Source organism: Balaenoptera borealis (genome assembly GCF_965194805.1).
Source record: "Balaenoptera borealis genome assembly, chromosome: 6".
NCBI classification, from domain to species: Eukaryota; Metazoa; Chordata; class Mammalia; order Artiodactyla; family Balaenopteridae; genus Balaenoptera; species Balaenoptera borealis.
The window spans coordinates 41,062,842-41,082,605 of record NC_138863.1 but is presented as its reverse complement, the minus strand read 5'-3'; the positions used below and the strand labels follow the sequence as shown (position 1 = coordinate 41,082,605).

Here is a 19,764-nt window from a genome sequence, read left to right as displayed (position 1 = left end):
TGAAGCGTTTTTATGATGGCTGCTTTAAAATCCTTGTCAGATAACTCCAAAGACTTACTTACCTTGGCATTGATTTCAGCTGATTATCTTTATTCAGTCCATTTGTGATTTTTCATGATGTTGTTTTTGTGGATACTTCTAACTAGATGTCTTGGGTATTATGTTAGGAGACTGTTGCACTCATTTAAACAATTTATTCAGCAAGCAGTCCACTGTATTTAGCATGGTTTAAATGGTTTAGCATGCAGGTCTAAGTCTACATTTGTGAGCTGTGATTCCAATGAAACCTAATTTTCAGAGCCTTTGTGGTGCTATTTTCATCTGCTTGGTTTATCTCTTGCTGGTGGAGTTCCCATTGTTTCTTGCTGGTACTATTTGCCGAGATGGATTTTGCTTCAGGATGGGCTGCCTGGTGCCTCTTGCTGGGGAAAAGGTGTCACCAGCCCAGAGGACTTAAGAGCTCTTCCCAGATCTGGTGCTAGTTGCAGCATGATCTCTCCTGCTTTGGGGGGATAAAAAGTACTTCCTAGGCTGTGTACTTGTGACTAGGTCAAGCTTGCTGGTACTGCTTGCTTGCCTGGTACTTCTAATTGAGAAAAAGAGTCTCAGGTTTATGGAGACAAAGAGAATTCCTGGACTGGGTACTCATTGTGGCTGGATCTTTCTTGCCTGCCTATCCCACCACCACTACTGCTCTTGGTCGGGGAGGGGATTCTCAAGATCAGCAGAAAACAAGAGTGCTTCAAGAGCTGGATTTGCTTACTGTAGTGGGAGTTCCTCTGTTGGTGCTCCAGGGCCACATGCTGTCTCTGAGTGTGGGAGGGGAATTTCAGTCCCCGAAGTGAAGAAGTGCACGTTTCCTAGCTTCTTATTGTCAGCATGGGTTTCCACTCTATCTCCCTTCCTGGTTCTTGAGTATTAAATACTAGTTAGGGAGGTAAAATATACACTTTAGAAAATATGTAATTAGGAAAATCTGCTGAGGCACATGCATAGCAAATAAATAGTGTACTGACTCCTGTTAATTAAAAGTTAGAAATATAAGAACATTTGTGTCATTGGATACATGTCTTCATATAGTTCAGTAGACTCCACTCCAGTTCTTTCTTAGTACATGTAGACCTAACCAGATATATTAGAGCTCACCAACAAGTCCAGTTTGATACAATTCAAATTATATATGATGTGGGAGCATTGAGGAAATTTTCTAATAAATCAATTTGTAGAGTAGTTCATTTTGAAATTTTTAGTTTCTTTCTTAGTAAGTACCAACCTTTAAGATTATTCCCTAAAAAGGTGTAAACGCTTGACATAACAACACTTTTAGGTACCCTTCTCAACACAGTAACCGAGAGTTACATGTATTACATATTGTTCTAAAAATATTATAGTAAATAATAATAGTAAAAATAGTTATTGAGCTCTTATGGTGTCGGTCAATCTTCTAAGTATTTTATATGAACTTATTACTTTAATTCTTATAGCTGTCTTATGAATTAAATACTTATTATCACTCTATGTATATGAGAAACCTGAGGTACAGGAGTTAAATAAATACCTTGCCTAAGGTCACATAGCTGGCAACATAGCTAGGATCCAAACACAGGGATTCTGTCTCATATTCTTGTGCATATTGCTAGTAATAAACAAACAAACAAAAAAACCAACCAAACAAAAACCACACTTTAGACAGTAATAACCAAATTCAGGCAATTTCTGGGGCAAATAGAATAATCTGTGAATAATATGGGCATACCATATTTAAGAAAAAAATATACATTTTGACATAACTAGTTTGTTACATCTCCTCCTTAATACATGAAATAGGAAACACATATATTGGTTTGCCATGTTAAGGCAATTTTTCTTGTTAACGTGAGCACGAATATTCTGTTTTGTCAATGCCAAGGGTGTTTTTGCATTTTGAGACATTTTTATATAGGAAAGAGGAATTCTTCAAGGGAGCTCTGATTTCCTATTTTACAGTAGTTATTGTTTCCTCAGACATCCTGTGCTCCCTCACTGTCAACATCTGAGTATAGTGCAGTGTTTGTCTCTTTTTAGTTATACATTTAATCTTTGGTCTCTTGAAATAACTCATATGCCTATTAAAAATGGTAAGAGGGATTCTTAAAATGATCCTATGCACTTTAATAACATTACTCTAAACCTTTCCAAGACTTTATGATGTTCTACTTTTGCATTGAAACTGCATGAGAATTTAAAAGGAGATTTAAAGATATTAAAATTATTGCCACATTTTAATTTTGTTTATTTTCTATTTTCTCATGTTAATTTTACAATCTAGTGTAAAACGATTTTTTGTTGTTGATTACTAGTAACTGAAAATATTATCAAATCATACTGAATCACAGAAATGTTCTAGCCAAGCTGAAATCACTTGTGATTATTTGGACTAATCTATGTGTTCACTGATGTATGTAAAACATTTGTAAGGAAATAATAAATGCTGTGAGTTTGTGATTATTACTGTGTCAAGGGGCAGTGCATAAATTAGTAAAATTCTGCACTGAAGAAAAATAATCTAGCTAGAAAAATATGTAGTTAAATGTAAAATGATAACCACAGTCTTGTTAACAACATAGTTCCTTAGAAAACGTTTTACCAAGAAAAAGTCATTTAAAGTTTCAAAATTATTTTGCATTAATGAAATTCGGAAAGATAAATTAATAAAATGGATCTTGGATTTTATTAACTAAACAACAGTACTATACAATTAATTGTTCTCAATGAGAATACTTTGCAGTCATGTATTTTTGGCACTTCCTGGTAAATTTCAAAGAGAAGTATGGAGAGAACATTTTCAGTTAGTAAATTCCATGATATCTGTCTTTTTGCAAACATTGCCTTCTATTCTTGATGAACCTTTGACTAATTGTGTTACCATACCTCTTTCCATGTAGGAAGAGAATGGCAGGGCACAAATGATGTAATTTAACAGCACTTATATACTAAATAAACATTTAAAAAGTGTAACAGATTACTGAAATAAAGAGGGCCATTTTCATGCCTGCAATGTCCCCACCTTTAATAGAACTTCATTTTTCTTCCAGTTGTGGACTTGAAATCATAAGTATTTTTAACGAAAATAACTTTACAATCCTGTTTCATTTGTTTTAAGTCAGTTTGTGAAATACCTTTATTGTTTCATCTAAAAGCAGCAGGTTCATAATATACTATCATCACAGGACAGAAGAAATTTTTCTTTGCTCATCCAAGTTGTATTTTACTGTGCTCCATTATCATGGTAAATAATTCCAGTGTTTTAAATTTAGACTTTGCTTTAAGAAGGACAGTTATTTCGAGTTATCTGTACAGCCACAGTTTAAATAGTAGGAAATATAAAAAATTAATTAAATACCATTATCCTAATATAAAATTTAAGTACAATTTTGATTGTAGTACTAAACCAAGGGCAACTTATATTTAAAATTACTCAATTCAAAAATGTAGGAAGAAGGTAATTGATGTGAGCCAATGTAATAATAGTCAAATGGAGCTATATCTGGTATATTTGTGGAAAACAGTCTATCTCTCAAATACTCAAAAGTAAAGTATGTGTACTGCACAATTTATGGCAAGTCCTTCTATTTTTGGTAGCTCCAATCATCATTCTTTATGTGAAAGCTTGATTAAAGACAAATAATTGATAGATGGAAGTTTATTATGCCACCCCAGCTAACTCATAGTTATCTTTAAAAAAGTGTGGTTATTTCTGGTATGGACAAGAGGGTATAGAGTGCTCAGTAAAACTATAAACCACAGAAATAACACAAAAGACAAGCAAAGGAGGACTCTGAAAGGTGATAAGGCAGGGCACTCCAGGAAGAACAACGGTGCCAGAATGTCTTCACATTCCCTGCACAGCAGAGAAAGAAACCCTGACTTGGCATTTCCTGTCCCCCAACCTCCGACCTAGAACAGAAAGCAGCACAGGTAGGATCATTGCTCCTATGATTCAACCAGGAGTCCCTCTGACAACACTAGGAGAATCAGAATATGTATATAGACACACACTGGAGCTACCGTAATCAAGACAGTGTGCTATTGGTGGAAAGATGAACACATACATCAGTGGAACAGGGTGGAGAACTCTAAAATAGACCCACACAAATATATCCAATTAAATTTTGGCACACAGGTACTAAAACAATTCAGTGGAAGAAGGCAAATCTTTTCAACAAATGGTGTTGGAGCAACTGAGCATCTGTAGGCAAAAATATGTACCTCAATGTAAATCTCAGACCTCATACAAAAATTACATATATTTTACACCTGGACTTAGATGTAAAATGCTAAACTATAAGTTTTTTATAAGAATAATAGGAGAGGACTTCCCTGGTGATGCAGTGGTTAAGAATCCACCTGCCAATGCAGGGGACACGGGTTCGATCCCTGGTCTGGGAAGATCCCACGTGCTGCGGAGCAACTAAGCCCATGCACCACAACTACTGAGCCTGCGGCCACAAGTACTGAAGCCCGCATACTCTGGGGCCCACGTGCTGCAACTACTGAGCCCGCGTGCTGCAACCACTGAAGCCTGTGAGCCTAGAGCCTGTGCTCCGCAACAAGAGAAGCCACCACAATGAGAAGCCCGTGCATCGCGACAAAGCGTAGCCCCTACTCACCCCAACTAGAGAAGCCTCCACGCAGCAACAAAGACCCAACACAGCCAAAATAATAATAATAATAATAATAATCGGAGAATATATTTGAGATATAGGGATAGGCAAATAAGTCTTACATACTCCTGTATTATTCAGAATATTATTCAACCTTGAGAAAGAAGGAAACCCTGCCTTTTGTGACAACATGGGTGAAACTTGAGGATATCATGTTAAGTGCAATAAGTCAAAGATAGATAAATACTGAATGATATCATTTGGATTTAGAATCTTAAAAAAAGTCAAACTCAAGAAATAGTAGAGAAGTGGTTGCCAGAGCTGGGGGAGGGTGGGGTGAATAGAAAGGCATGCATTTCTTGACCACTTATAGCATTCAGAGTTAGTGACTGAAATAAAAATGTCTCTAGATATTCCAAGAAGAAAGGACTTAATACAAGAAATTAGGTCATGAAAAAATCTAGAGGAGGCTGAGAGGAGCAGAAGTTGAAGAAACTGTTGGAATATTGGTTTTGACATCAATTACCATTGCCACAAGCCAGTGGCCAGGATGTTGCTGCTGCTGGTGGTGCATTGGACGCTACCATGACTTCCTCCCATCATGAAGGTAGTGATTAGGCATTGGAGTGTGGAGTCCAGCCACCAAATACTTTGAGTCTGTCAGAATCTGTCACCAATCAACACAACAGGAATATGGCCACTGTCTCACTTCTGCCTTCTGAATCTATTATGGATTTATGTCCTTCTCCAAACCTTAATTTCATTTAGGACTCAAAAAGCAAAGTCTTCTGAGAAATACGTTTTGAGCCTGATAGCGCCTGTAATTCATGGGTAATGTACAAGGTGTGAAGAATGCCACTTTATTTAATGTCTTGCCTTAACCTAGTCTCTCTTATACCATTATTTTGTATAGTATATATTTATAACATATTTTTTCTTTGTCCATTATAAGTTGTTATATTAGCTATCAATCTTCTCCACTAACATGCTGCATGAAAACAAAGATCTTTTTCACTTGATCATTACTATATTATCAGAAACCAAAACAGACATATGATAGTTGCTCAGTATATATTAAATAAATACATGATTTTTTTTTAATAACCCCAAATTCCCTTGTCACTTCGCATTCAAGCATCAAGGAAGCTTGCTAATAGATTAGTAACAAGAATCTATTTTCCCCAATATCGCTACATTCTGCCCTCCCATTTAGCTCCTTTTCTTCTTAATCAGGAAATGTTGGTAAGATTTCGCTGACTCCCAACAAGTCTACTATTTTGTGAACCATGAGAGTAGTTTGGTTTTCTTTCAATTCAAACTTGCCGGTGTTATAATCAGGACATGTTTGTCAAAGTTTCTGGGTTGTGTGCACCAGCATTGCTAGTTCAGAGTATCACTGCATGTTCTGTCCACATTTCAGCTTTTTATGACTTACAAGAGTAGGGCCATATTAGCCTCTTAAGGACATCTCTTTTTTTTTCCAGAGCATAATTCATTATGCGCTCAGTACCAAAAAGTGTTCTCTCGTGCAGAAAGTAAATAAATATCGGTCAATGAATGAATGAACCAATCAATATATGGGAGAATCGTACTTCCTTGGTTAGGTGGCTAATCTTTCCAAGAAGCGTACTCCTCTGATGAAAACCTTAAAACCGTTTGTCTACAGAAAAGTAAAATTAAATTTTTAAATTTTTAAATATTGTCCTTTCTGCTCATTACCTATGTGATATTTATAAGGGATTATTTATGGTGAGTGATTGCTTGCTTGACTTACTTAAAAAAAAAAAAACAAAATGAAACGAATTGTATAGGGTATTTACAATGAAATACAAATTAATTTTAAATATTATTTTGTAGACTAATATTCTTTAATAAAATTAATGATTAAAATCTATGTTTTAGGCTATAATATTTAATTATCATGAAATCACTGTTCACACAAGCCCAATGTATAATGTGAAGTAAAATGGAAAAAAGTTTGCTTTACTCACTTTATCTCAGTTAAAAACCTAGAAGTCAGGGGTGGCACATGGCAGCGCAAGGCGTTTGTGAGGTTTGGTTGCCACTGAGACTGGCTGGGCAATGTCAAAGGCAGGGAGAACGACACTTGCCAGATTTCAGCCTCACATATCAATTGTCTTTCTCTTTTCCTGGAATAAAAGACACAATGTGGTCTTTTAATAATAACCTGAAAAAGTAAATTAAAGTTATATATAATTCTTCTAATGTTTCTTGGCTTAGTTACAACTTACCTATCATTGTTGAGACTTGAGAAGAAAATCACTCTTGCTAGTCCAGATGATGTTTTATGTTTTTATCCTCCAAAATAAAGAAATAAGCTACTTTCTTATAATTACATTCAAAATGTCTAATTCTGTGGGTTAAGAGATTTCCACTGTAAAATTGGTGGCCTCACAGTACAAACAGATAAATTAGAGTGTAGTAAAATGCCAGCCTCAGACATATATTCAGAGCTTGTGATTATTTTAATGGAAGGAGTTTCTTTGTGCTACTTGTGAAACCCAAAAGTTTAGCTTATTTTCAGTCATTTTTTCATTGCCATAGAAACAAAATCAAGATAACCAGAGTTAAGGATCTCTCATTTATTCTAAGATATTGAATTATAACAACCATAAGCTTTTTCAAAAATATACAATAAAAATCTTAGCTAACTTTCAGAATATAGAACTTTTGATTATACTTCTAGAGTCTAAAACTGTGTTTTCATTGCATATATGTAATATATATTCCAAGTAAATATTACCTTTTGAAATTAGTTATTGTCTTTTTAACAATTAAAACAAAGATTTGAGATCAAATTGTTTTCCTTACATTTTAGAATTTATTTATCCATAAAAAGACTCAATTCCATCAAATTTTATTACCGTCAGTGAGATTTGTAGAAATTATATTATTGGTGATTGTCCTCTTACACTCTTACTAGCAGAAGAGGGTCACCAAATGACATCTTATAAATTTATTTATTTTACTTATTTATTTTTGACTTCGTTGGGTCATCGTTGCTGCGCGTGGGCTTTCTCTAGTTGCGGCAAGCGGGGGCTACTCTTTGTTGCGGTGTGCGGGCTTCTCATTGAGGTGGCTTCTCTTGTTGCAGAGCACAGGCTCTAGCAGCGCAGGCTGCAGTAGTTGTGGCACGTGGGCTCAGTAGTTTTGACTCACGGGCTCTAGAGCGCAGGCTCAGTAGTTGTGGCGCACGGGCTTAGTTGCTCCATGGCATGTGGGATCTTCCCGGACCAGGGCTCGAACCCGTGCCCCCCTCACTGGCAGGCGATTCTTAATCACTGAGCTCCCAGGGAAGCCCCCAAATGACATTTTAAATGTCTCCCATTTTATTATAGATGAATTTTTCTTTAAGTTTTATTTGAAATGTCACTGAAAAGTGTAACAAGTGAAAGTGAAAGAGAAACAGCTATGTCTAACAACACTAAAATAACATCCAATTGTGGAGTCAGGGGGTCACAGTTCAAGAAGACAGAAAGAATTATTTTATATAATCAAAATTTCTGGCATTAATTTTTTTTTAATTTCCTTTTCATATAGAAAATCCTACTATCAAGTCCTTATAAAAATAATTCTAATAGAGTAGGAAAATCATCCCCACTCATGACTTTATGCTTTCTACAAATGATTTCTTGCGTAGCACGCAGAAATAGAATTCCGCATGTGTTGGAACCACAAATTACAAATGTGGAAATATAGTAGTTCCTACAGTTTAACTGCAGTGAACCTGACATCTGGCAGCTACACTGCTGTGAGTCTCCACTTGAGGGCAATTCTCTGATCATTTTTAGCTTAGTGTAACTTTTTCCCTGTGCAGTAACTTGTTGTATCCATAATATAAATTACTCTGTTGTAGAAAAGAAAAGCCAAGCATGAACTGATGGCAAGGTGAGGGAGCTCACAAATAAAGCCATTCTTCCTTATTCTTCCCATCTCAAGAGAAGCATATGTTACGTATAGCATATCACTGATAAATGGCAGGGGGTGAGAAGGATTGCAGAGTTTTTCTCATTTATTATAGGTTATCATTTTTTCTAGAATTTACTACTCTCTTTGATTTATCCTATATTTTTATAGTTTAATTATCATAAGTTATTTTAAATAATTCCAGAAAGCTATAAATTAGTAAACCAACATTCAAAGTTTCTAGTTGCAAAAGGTACTGCATGAGTTAGTTTTATCAAGATGAAATAACCTCGGAATATGCTGTATTTTATAGCTCTTTTTGAAAATGCACAATGGCTATTAACATAACAAAAGCTATGAGAATATATAAGTTAAATTTTCACTTCAGTTTTGTTCACCAGAATTTTTTAAATTCAATGGCCCTTTTGACAGAGATTAGTTCCGCATAGAAGAAGTTGGAAAACACTGGAATGAATGATTTGGTTAATTGATAATCAAACAAATGTATACCTATAGAAATAAATTTTAACATGATCTATTCAATTCCTATTGAAATTTGATACAAATTTAATAAGGGTAGTAAATAATATCAAGTGACTTCAGGCCATCTGCTTTACATGACATAGCCATGGGAAATGTTGGAAGGCAGGCTGATATTTTTACTTCCCATGAAATGTTCTCTATAGGTATGGTCATTATAGTCCATATTAAACCAGATGGAGCCATAAGATAAATAATACTAGCTAATTTTTTAATATTTTGATTACAATACTCTAATGTGGGTGTAGATTTTAAAAAATAATCATCAATATTATGGAGTTGTGTGATGTGTTATTCTCAAGATCCAGAGGCAAAAATCTTGACTTTCTCAATATTGGGATGCACACATGCAATTTTAAATCACAAGAACATCTTTCAGTAAATTGTGTGTTCCATCTGTCACAGTCTCCACATTTTACCATTGACAACATTTGTGATGTGATCTAAGAAATTGTTCCCAGCAGGTCCCATCATATTGAAAAATAGTCTCTTTTATATGAGCAGGTTGTTAAATCAGCAACACTCCCAATTTCAGAATAGAAATGAAAATCAACATTAAACTTACCACGTGAATGAAACTGATGGTTTCCTATAGAGAAATACATGAGTGAATTTAGAAATGTAGTTAAAGCAATACAAATCATTTAAAGAAAAATAATAAAATATGGAGGAGTTCTTCAGATTATCTATTAAAATCTGATTCTACTGTAGAAAGAAAAAATGTGACTTCCTCCTATGCATTTTACTAATTTTGATAATTAACTCAATACATTTTTTGGTTGGTTCAAACCCACCCCAATCTCTAAGGCAAATATAAGAAATGTTGCAACTGGTGCTTTGTTTTGGTTATCTCTTGCTTCACAACAAGCTATCCCAAAATGTGGTGGTTGAAAATAATAATTTTGTTTTAACTGTACTTTTGTAGGTGAGTAATTCAGGCAGGTCTCACCAGGTCTATTCTACTGCAGTGGAACCTATAGGGGTCACTCAGTAGATTTCGGCTAACAGCTGAGTGGTGTAAAAGGTCTAAGATAGCATCACTCATGTGCCTGATGCCATGGTGCGAAGTCTGGAAGGCCGTGCTCAGCTAGACCTGTTTCCATCTCCTTGTCGTATCATTGTCTCTGTAAATGAGCTATCCAGCAGGATAGTCTCACTTCTTACGTGGACTCCAAAGTGAAAAAGAAGAGGTTTCTAGTCCTCTAAAGGGCTAGGTCTGGAACAGATTTATTCAAAGTAGTCTCTGAACAAGCCCAGATACACAGGGAGGGAAATTAGACCTCAGTTTTTGATGGAGGAAGTATCAAAGAATACTTGGACTTTTAAAATCTACCACAGCCTACTATCCAGTAACAAAATATTTACATTTCTCCCATATGCAAAATATACTCAGCCATTCCAAAGACTCTTGAAGATTCATCTCATTAGGGGGTTGATGCAAATTCCAAGATATCGTCTTCTAAATCAGGTTCAGATGCAGATCAATTGCCTTGGTTGGGGCTCCTCAAGTACAATTTCTCTCTTTCAGAAAATGGAAGAAAGGTAGCATTCATTGGTCCACATCAATTCTGAAATCAAGCAGAGCACATGATAACAGTTCCTTGATTAGGGCCTTGTTCTATTTTGTAAAGTGGTTCTTCAATACTTTTAGTTCACCTTCTGTGATCTTGGCTGCAATCTTTGAACCACCTTTTACATAAGGATGGTCTGTGTTTTTGGATGGTCTGAGTACTTTCTTAGTCTATTTCCTGCCTATGGAAGGGTTGAGGCATTCAGGGTTATTCTGAGTGATCTTTCAAACCAAACTAATAATACTTCTGCAAGGAAAATTCTCCTAAGAATCTGTGGGTTTCCTATGGATGGTATTGAGAGTTATTACATTAGACAAAAGCTATATACACAAATCTCTTCAAACAGGCCCAGTTTTGCTTGGATCTGAGTTACATACTGTGGGCAATAACCTTAAGATTCTTCAAAATCCTAATGGGCATTTTCTTATTTTTTCTCAGGTGTCCATAAGGTGTCTTGGACCCATACCCTTGGAATATTTATCTTTATGCTATACTATACTGCAGTGTCCTGGATTTTATCTTTTTCTTGAGTCTTTCTTTCTTTGCAAGTCTTTTGCCATCTAGAAGGATTGGGACTTAGGAACAGTTTTATTTTAAACAATCTGGCAAATTCTGGCTCCCTTATATTTTCTCTAGATTTTGCTCAACAACTGAGTATTCCTTCCTTAGCACAGGTCTTGTTTCTCATATTTTATCACGGGAAGTTAGAAGAAGCCAGTTGGCACTTTGTACATACTGTGTGGGAATTTCTACAGCCAATCCATGAGTTAAGTACCTTTTCTAGTCTTCATGTTACTGAAAATCACAGTGTTTACAAATTGTCTGCTACTACATAGCAAATGTCTATTATACTTTCCAGCTTCTAATAACAATTTTTCTCTTTGTCTCCTCAAGGCTCTTATTGCCTTTATAAAGCTTCCTAAAGGTCCTTGCACCTCTTTCCCATCATCCCATCCCAAAGTCACTGTCATATGTTTTAGGTTTTTGATCCAGTAACAAATCACACATTACCTGGTCCCAAAATCATACCACATGCTCACTGACTCAACAGTGAATCCACTTGGCTTTGACATATTCCCAGTAACCACTTTTCTGCTGCTCTGACAAATGCAGTTTTGAGTTAGGTAGAGCTCTTTACAGAATAAACCCACATGAGCTGGTCTAGGGATATCATTATGATTATGATAACACATAATAATCTGTGAAAGATAAGAATGGGTATCACACCACAGATTATAGATGAGACTGCTTATCTTTGGTATTTCCTTCTTTTAAATATGTTTTCTTTCTTTCTCCTTCTAATCCTTAAGTTATAGGAAGGAAGAATAAGATGTTGGTACTATTTGTTTCTAGTACATGATATAACACATTTCATTAATTTCTTCTCTGTCTCTACCACATTCACTATAAAAAATGACTAGGGTCCAATAATTGTATATAATGACTAAACAAGGAATTTTATTTAGATATGTTGAGGGGTGCTGTTATGGAGTGAATGTTTGTATCTCCCCATATTTTGTATGTTGAAGTCCTAACCTCCAATGTAACTGTATTTGGATATGGGAATTTTGGGAGACAAGGATACATGAGATCATAAAAGTGGGGTCCTTATGGTAGAATTAGTGCCCTATAAAAAGACCTGCCAGAGACTTCACCCACTCTCTCTCTCTCTTCCTGTGCACATTATAAGGAAGGTCATGTGAGAAGGTTGGCGCCCTGATCTCAGACTTCTCTGACCTCTCCAGAACTGTGAGAAATAAATGGTTTTTGTTTAAGCCACCCAGCCTATGTCATTTTTCAATGACAGCCTGAACTGACTAGTATAAGAAAGTTTGGTGTATTGCGTGGGTATTTGCAAATTAAGTTGTATTGTGCAGTAAATCTAAGGAATATTTTCGTGACTTGCTTTCAATTATTTTTCATTGATCTTAATTTACAGGAATCCTATTTATGTTGTTCCTATGATTATCATATAATAGTGCCATGGCTCTCAAATGGCAAAGATGTTGAATAGGTACTTTATCCCTCAACTCCAGCAGAAATTTTGGTTTGGTAAATAAGGAAGAATAATTCTAATTACAGGGACCAAATGTATAGAGCATTTGGATATCATTCTCTGAGAAGGCATTACAGAATGTATAAGTTTTTGTATTTGAAAGAAGCTTGAAATGTACCAGTTTCCAGATATATGTGCAAATGATGGAGGGTCTGTGGCTTTTTTCCACCAAATAGAACAATTGAACTCTAAGGGAATAATTTTTTAGGATAACTTAAACCATGGTTTTCACTAAAAATAATTATTTTGTGAAATGTTCTGAGGTTAAGATTTATAACTTCTATTTGATGTTTTAAGGAAATCCTTTCTTTTTTGTTAGCACTTCACTTTTGGGGAAATATATGGTACCCCTCCCTCTCCAGGAACTTAGCAATAATGAAAAAAAGAAGTAACTCTGAATGTTAAACCACAATATTGATACGCAAAATCTTTATAAAACACTTTTTTAAGTTCAATTTTTTTCTAATACAAGACAGAGCATCAATCAATTAAACAAAAAAACAAGGTATGCAAACTTGCATTGAATGTTTATTAGTTTAGATAAAATTCCATTAAAGGCAAGAATATTTTTATAGAAATAATTTATTACTTAGAATTATGTTTGATAAACTATAGAACCATAGAAAAGTAAGTATTTCAAAACACATATTGTTAGAGAATTCTCCAGTAAGAACAAGATACAGCACAATCATCTTCAAGAACTGCAGTCTCATATGCAAGACTATATACTTCTTGAAAATGTTGAGGCATCAATACATTTCAGTACAATTCCACTTATAATCACAAAAACAAGAACTATACTCCACTTTTTTGTTTTGTTTTCTATTTTACTACCAATTAATCTTCTGATACAACTTGACTTCTCAGGGATGTCCAGTTAGAATAAGTCAAGCTGACCTTATTATTCCAGTTAATTGATAGCAATATTTCATATTGAAAAATAAGAAGTTGGCATTCTAGTGCATGTCCTAGTTTCTGTGAGCTTGCTTAATGTACTTCTCCCATGGAATCATTTTTGTTTTGCTTAACAGAGCTAGTTTTGAAGCCACTTTTGTGGCTAAATGTCAGCAGTGCTTCTCTACAAGTTCCTTGGCACATGCACAGAAGCCAACTATTTTCCTCATAATTCTCTGATCAGTTCTTGCATTAAAAAAAAAAAAAAAACAAGGAGCCATGATTTTATTAATTTTCTTTACATGGGTAAAAAAAAGACATGTTCCAATTTTGGAACTTTCTGAGTGTATGTTGATTTCATAGAAAAAAGGACTAAAAGAGTTAAATAGATAAAAGAGGGAAAGCAACAAAAGATATATTTTTCTAAGTTATTTTTCTCTTATCATTTAATAAAAAACATAAGTGAGTTCATTGTTTTTATTACAAGAGAGTCATATTTATCACCTATTTTATCACTTAATACATACTTATGTTTTTAGAGCAGGTATAAATAAGGAAAACACAAAGTAACACTCACAAACTTACATTTTTATAAATAACTACCGTGATATATAAGTATTTCTACATACTGTACATATGTTGATTAACATGGTTGCATGATATTCCAGAAAGAAGGTAAAACAAATTAATTATACAATCCCTTCATTTATTTTAATGCAGGATTATTTTAATGAAGGACTTTTTTGTAAAATTATAAATTTACTTCCGTTATCTAACTCCAAATATCAATGATATTTTAAGAATTGTGATACACATAGTAGAAAGTTTTCTAATTGTCTTTCACCTAACTTGATAGATTAGTGATTTCAATTATCTTAAATACTGAGTACTTAAACTGAATGTTTATGGCTAATTGGTCACCCTCTAATCTGCACGTGTACTTACATTTCCAGGAATTGAGTTAATCGCATTTGTGTCCAAATCAGTTATTCCAGTTATACATGTTTACTACATAATTGTATTTACAATTAACAAAGCTGATGAAATAAGTGTAAAAGATTTATCTGTGAGAATATTGTTGAGTATTTGGAAACAGTAAATTAAATCATCAATAGAAAATTGCTATGTAACTATTGGTAGGCAAGACATCTATAAAAGACTGATAAAAATTTGAAAAGTGTCCTGAGGTTTCACTGAGTGTAGCTTTAGGACACTTTTAAGTGTTTGGTATGAGATTTTGTAGCCTATGTATATAAGTGCATTTTTGTGAGAAAAAAGAAAACAAAGCAGAGGTAGGCTCTAATTAGAGTGTCACATACAAAGAATTTTATATACCAAAAAAAAAAAAGTCTTGTTCCTACAACTAGGAGTTGATGAATAAACACATTATTTGTTTTTGCCTAAAACTGTTAATGTAGGAATGTCAAATTCTTAATTAACCTACTGATCACTGATCCAATCATGTCAGACAAGAGGGCTTCTAGTGTTGCCAAATTGTCCTCCAGAAAGTTTGAACAGATGTACACTCCCAGGAGCAGTACAGAAAAGTGGGTTTCCCAATCCACTGCCAACACCCACTACTGGCATAGTTGAATATTTGTGGACTGGATGAATGAAAGATATCTACCTGCTTTATTATAAATTTTATTTATTTCTAATAAAAATTTGCATTAACATATGTGTGCATAGACAATCATAGTTTGAATTTCTTATTCATTAACTCTAGCAGTATTTTTACAATTATATTGATTTTTCCTAATATTTATGAGCTCATTTTATATTAAAGCTTTATAATAAAATATCTCAGGAGTAGTTTATTATTTTTTACAGTTTTATTGAGATAGCACTGACATGTTACATTGTGTAAGTTTAAGATATACTGTGAAATAATTTGAAATATGTATTTATATTGCAAAATGATTACTACAATCAGGTTAGTTAATACATCCATCACCCCCTGTAGTTACATTTTTTTGCATGTGATGAGAATTTTTACAATCTACTCTATTATCAACTTTCAAATATATATGATACAGTAGTGTTAACTATAGTTACCATGCTATACATTACTACTCCAGAATAGGTTCATTTCATAACTGGAAGTTTGTACCATTGAACCAGCTTCACGCATTTCCCCCACACCCTGCCCCAGTAACCCCAATCTGTTTCCATGAGTTCAGGTTTTTCAGGTTCCACATACAAGTGAAATCATATATTATTTGTCTTTCTCTGTCTGACTTATTTCACTTAGTATAATGGTCTCAAGGATGAGCAGTGTTGTCAAAAACGGCAAAATATGCTTTGTAATATATTTTGAAATCAGGAAGTATGATGCCTCCAGCTTTATTTTTCTCTCTCAGGATAGCTTTGGCTATTTGCAGTTATTTCTAGTTCAATACAAATTTTAATTTTTTTTTTCTTTTTCTGTAAAATTGCCATTGGAATCTTGATAAGGATTGCATTGAATCTATAGATGATTTTGGGTGCTGTGGGTGTATGGACATTTTAACAATGTTAATTCTTCCAATCCATGACCACAGGATAACTCTCCATTTCTGTGTGTATTCTTCAGTTTCTTTCATGCAAGTTTTATTGTTTTAAGTGTACAGATCTTTTCCCTCCCTGGTTAAATTTATTTCTAAATATTTTATAGTTTTTGATGATATTATAATGGGATTTTTTTAAATTTCTTTTTCAGATAATTCATTGCTATTGTATACAAACACAACAGATTTTTGTATGTTGATTTTGTATCTTACAATTTACTGAATTTCTTTACTAGGTCTAACTGTTGATCCGTTGTTTTTTTGTTTGTTTGTTTTGTTTTTGGTAGAGTCTTTAGGATTTTCTGAATGTTAAGATCCTGTCATTGCAAACATAGAAAATTTTACTTTTCCTTTCTGATTTGGATGTCTTTTATTTTTTAAGTGCATTGAATTGAATTTATATTTTATACTTTTGCCTGAATGCTCTGGCTAGGCCATCCAGTATTTTGATGAACAGGAATGATGAGAGTGGGCACTTTAGTCTTGTCCTAATCTTAAAGAAAAAACTTTTAACCTTTCAACATTGAGTGTGGTATTAGATGTCATATATGAGCTTGTCATATATGAGCTTTTATGTTGAGGTACATTTCTTTTATACCCAATTTGTTGAGAGATTTTATCATGAAAGGATGTGAAATATTTTTCAAAGCTTTTCCTTCATCTATTGAGATGATCATGTGATTCTCATCTTTTATTCTCTTAATGTGATGTGCCACACTGATTTATTTGTATATGTTGAATCCTGCTTGCACCTCAGGGGTGAATCCAACTTGATCATTGTGCGTGATCTTTTCAATGTCCTGTTGAATTCAGTTTGCTAGTTTTTTGTTGAGAATTTTTGTCTATATTCATCAGGGCTGTCGGTCTGTAGTTTACTTTTCTTGTATCCTTATCTATCTTTAGTATCAAGGTAATATTGGTCTCATAAATGATTGGAGGAGTCCCCTCCTCTTCAATTTTTTGGAAGAATTTGAGAAGGATTGAAGATAATTCTTTTAAACATTTGGTAGAATTCACAGTAAAACAATTTGGTCCTGGGAATTTCTTTGGTATGTTTTTGATCACTGATTCAATCTTGTTAACATTATTGGTCTGTTCAGATTTTTTATTTCTTCATGATTTGATCTTGGTAAGTTGTATGTTTCTAGGAATTTATCCATTTCTTCTTTGCTATCCAAGTTGTTATTGTACAGTTATTCATAGTGCTCTCTTACAGTTCTTTGTATTTCTGTGATATCAATTGTAATGTCTTCTCTGTCATTTATAATTTTTATTTGGTTTCTCTCTTTTTTTTTTTTTCTTGGTTTGTCAAAAGCTAAAAGTTTGGTTTGGTTTAGCTAAAAGTTTGTCAATTTTGTTTATCTTTTCTAAAAACTAAGAGTTGATTTTGTTAATCTTTTCCATTGTTTTCCTAGTCTCTATTTTATTCATTTCTGCTCTAGTCTTTATTATTTTTATTCTTTTGCTCACTTCGGGCTTAGTTTATCTTTATTTTCTAATTCCTTTGAAGTGTAAAATTAAGTTGTTTATTTGCGATCTTTTTGTTGTTGTTGTTAGTATTGAGGCGTTTATCACTATAAACTTCCTCAATAGAACTGCTTTTGCTCCATCCCATAAGTTCTTGAAAGTTGTGTTTTCATTTTTGTTTGTCCCAAAATATTTGAGTAATGGTATGGATGTACCACAATTTGTTTAACCTTTCACCCATTGCAGTATATTTGTGCTGTTTCCAGTTTGGGGCTATTATAAATCAATTACTGTAAACATTCTTGGCTTCCTCTGAGCTGGTAGGGTTTTTCTGGTCTCCAGTTAAGGTGTAGTAATGTTTTGTGACTCCCAGCTTTCTTTGGTAGGTAATGTCTTGCCTCCAGTGAACACAAGGCACACAGTTATAATTTTTCCCCCCAAAACATTAAAACTCCATTTCCAGCTAATAAGTATTAAACATATCCCTAATTCTCTGATGAACTTCAGCAAGCACACACTTCTTTGATGCTATATCTTTGTATTTGTTAATTGGCAGATTTCTATTTCCTTGATCTCATTCTACTGGGAACTTCTATTTTATTAATTTCATCTAGCATTTCTATGTCATTGAAGCAAATGAAGTTTAATATTCCACAATGACCAAATGCGTCACATTTGTTTCCTTTACAAGAGTTATCACTATCTGATATTCATGTTTATTAATTTATTACTATTTTGTGTGTATGCATCTTTTCCACTAGAAAGTAAGATTCATAAATGCTGCAACTTTATATACCTGGTTCTCAAATATATATATATATTTGTATATATAAATATATATATATACTTACCATTTAGAAAAGTTCCTGATACATAGTAGGTACTTAATGAATATTTTCTGTTACTTTGGTTATTATTCATTGTTAATTTTATCAATAACTTTATAAAAATCATTATTTTTGCCTTAAAAAATGCAAGTTGAAAATTAATTTCTCTACCTTGTCTTTCTTTATCATTTAGAACCATTAGTTTCATATCAGATATCTCTTCTCTTGGATTCCTTTCTGGAAAATTAATCAGATAAATATTTTTATTGTTATTAGAATTATAATTAACGTTATAACTTATAATTAATGTATATAAATTTATTAGTTGGATCACAGATCATATTTATATTTTACTGATGTTTGCAGATTTATACATATATTATTATAATCAATTTACCCTAGGTAAAGTAAAAATATGTTCTTAAAGTATTTTTATTACATATAAGGTATTACTAATCATTGATATCTTTCAAAGTAAAATCAAATTTTTATAATGTTACCACAAATATATTTCATCCAAATAGTTTTGTAGAGGAAAATATTTTGAAAAAAATCACAGTGTAGGAAAATCTTTACTAACTAGAATGATATGAGAGAGGAAAAACTAGAGGGTGTATTATCTTTGCATTATTAATCTTATAAATTTACTGACTGTAAAACACACGAAAAGGCAAATAAAGCTATAGAGTGGTTTCTGAAAAAGGAATTTCAAGAGCAACAGCCATGAAAACTTGAAGGAACTATTTTTTTACCGTTTCAAATGCTAGAAATGATCGTGACTTGCTTGTCAATTTTAGGTCACCTGGAAAAGATATGGTAACTGTGAAGTAATAAATTCCTGAAGTGAAATTGCTACAGAATAATTGAGGAACATGCTTCAAGTGAATTGGCTCTAGTCCTAAGACCTATCTATTCAAATATAGGAGAGAGCAAGCTGAAATATTTCATATGTATCTATTATTGTTTTTTACAAGCAACTTTCACAATCATCCATTCTTATCCAAATTTATGAAATCTGATACAACATTCTATATAAATAGTGTTCAAAATATTCATGAGGATACTGGATATCACTGTATGGTGATAAATTTTATGTGGTACATATAAAAAGTAATATGGATAATTGGAAGTTAGAGCTAATCAACCATTTTTCTCAGGACTAACCCCTTTTCTTTTACATATTATTTGCAATGTATATCAAGGGGATAAAGATAAAATGATGTTTCATTACTCTTTTTTAAAAATTTATTTATTTATTATTTATTTATTTTTGGCTGCATTGGGTCTTTGTTG

General features: G+C 33.4%; 1 long non-coding RNA gene across 1 annotated transcript in view; it reads right to left on the bottom strand.

The window, feature by feature from the left end:
* Positions 1-19,764, bottom strand: part of LOC309631263 — a 1,125,924-nt gene that overhangs the window by 856,492 nt on the left and 249,668 nt on the right. The window lies entirely within an intron of this gene.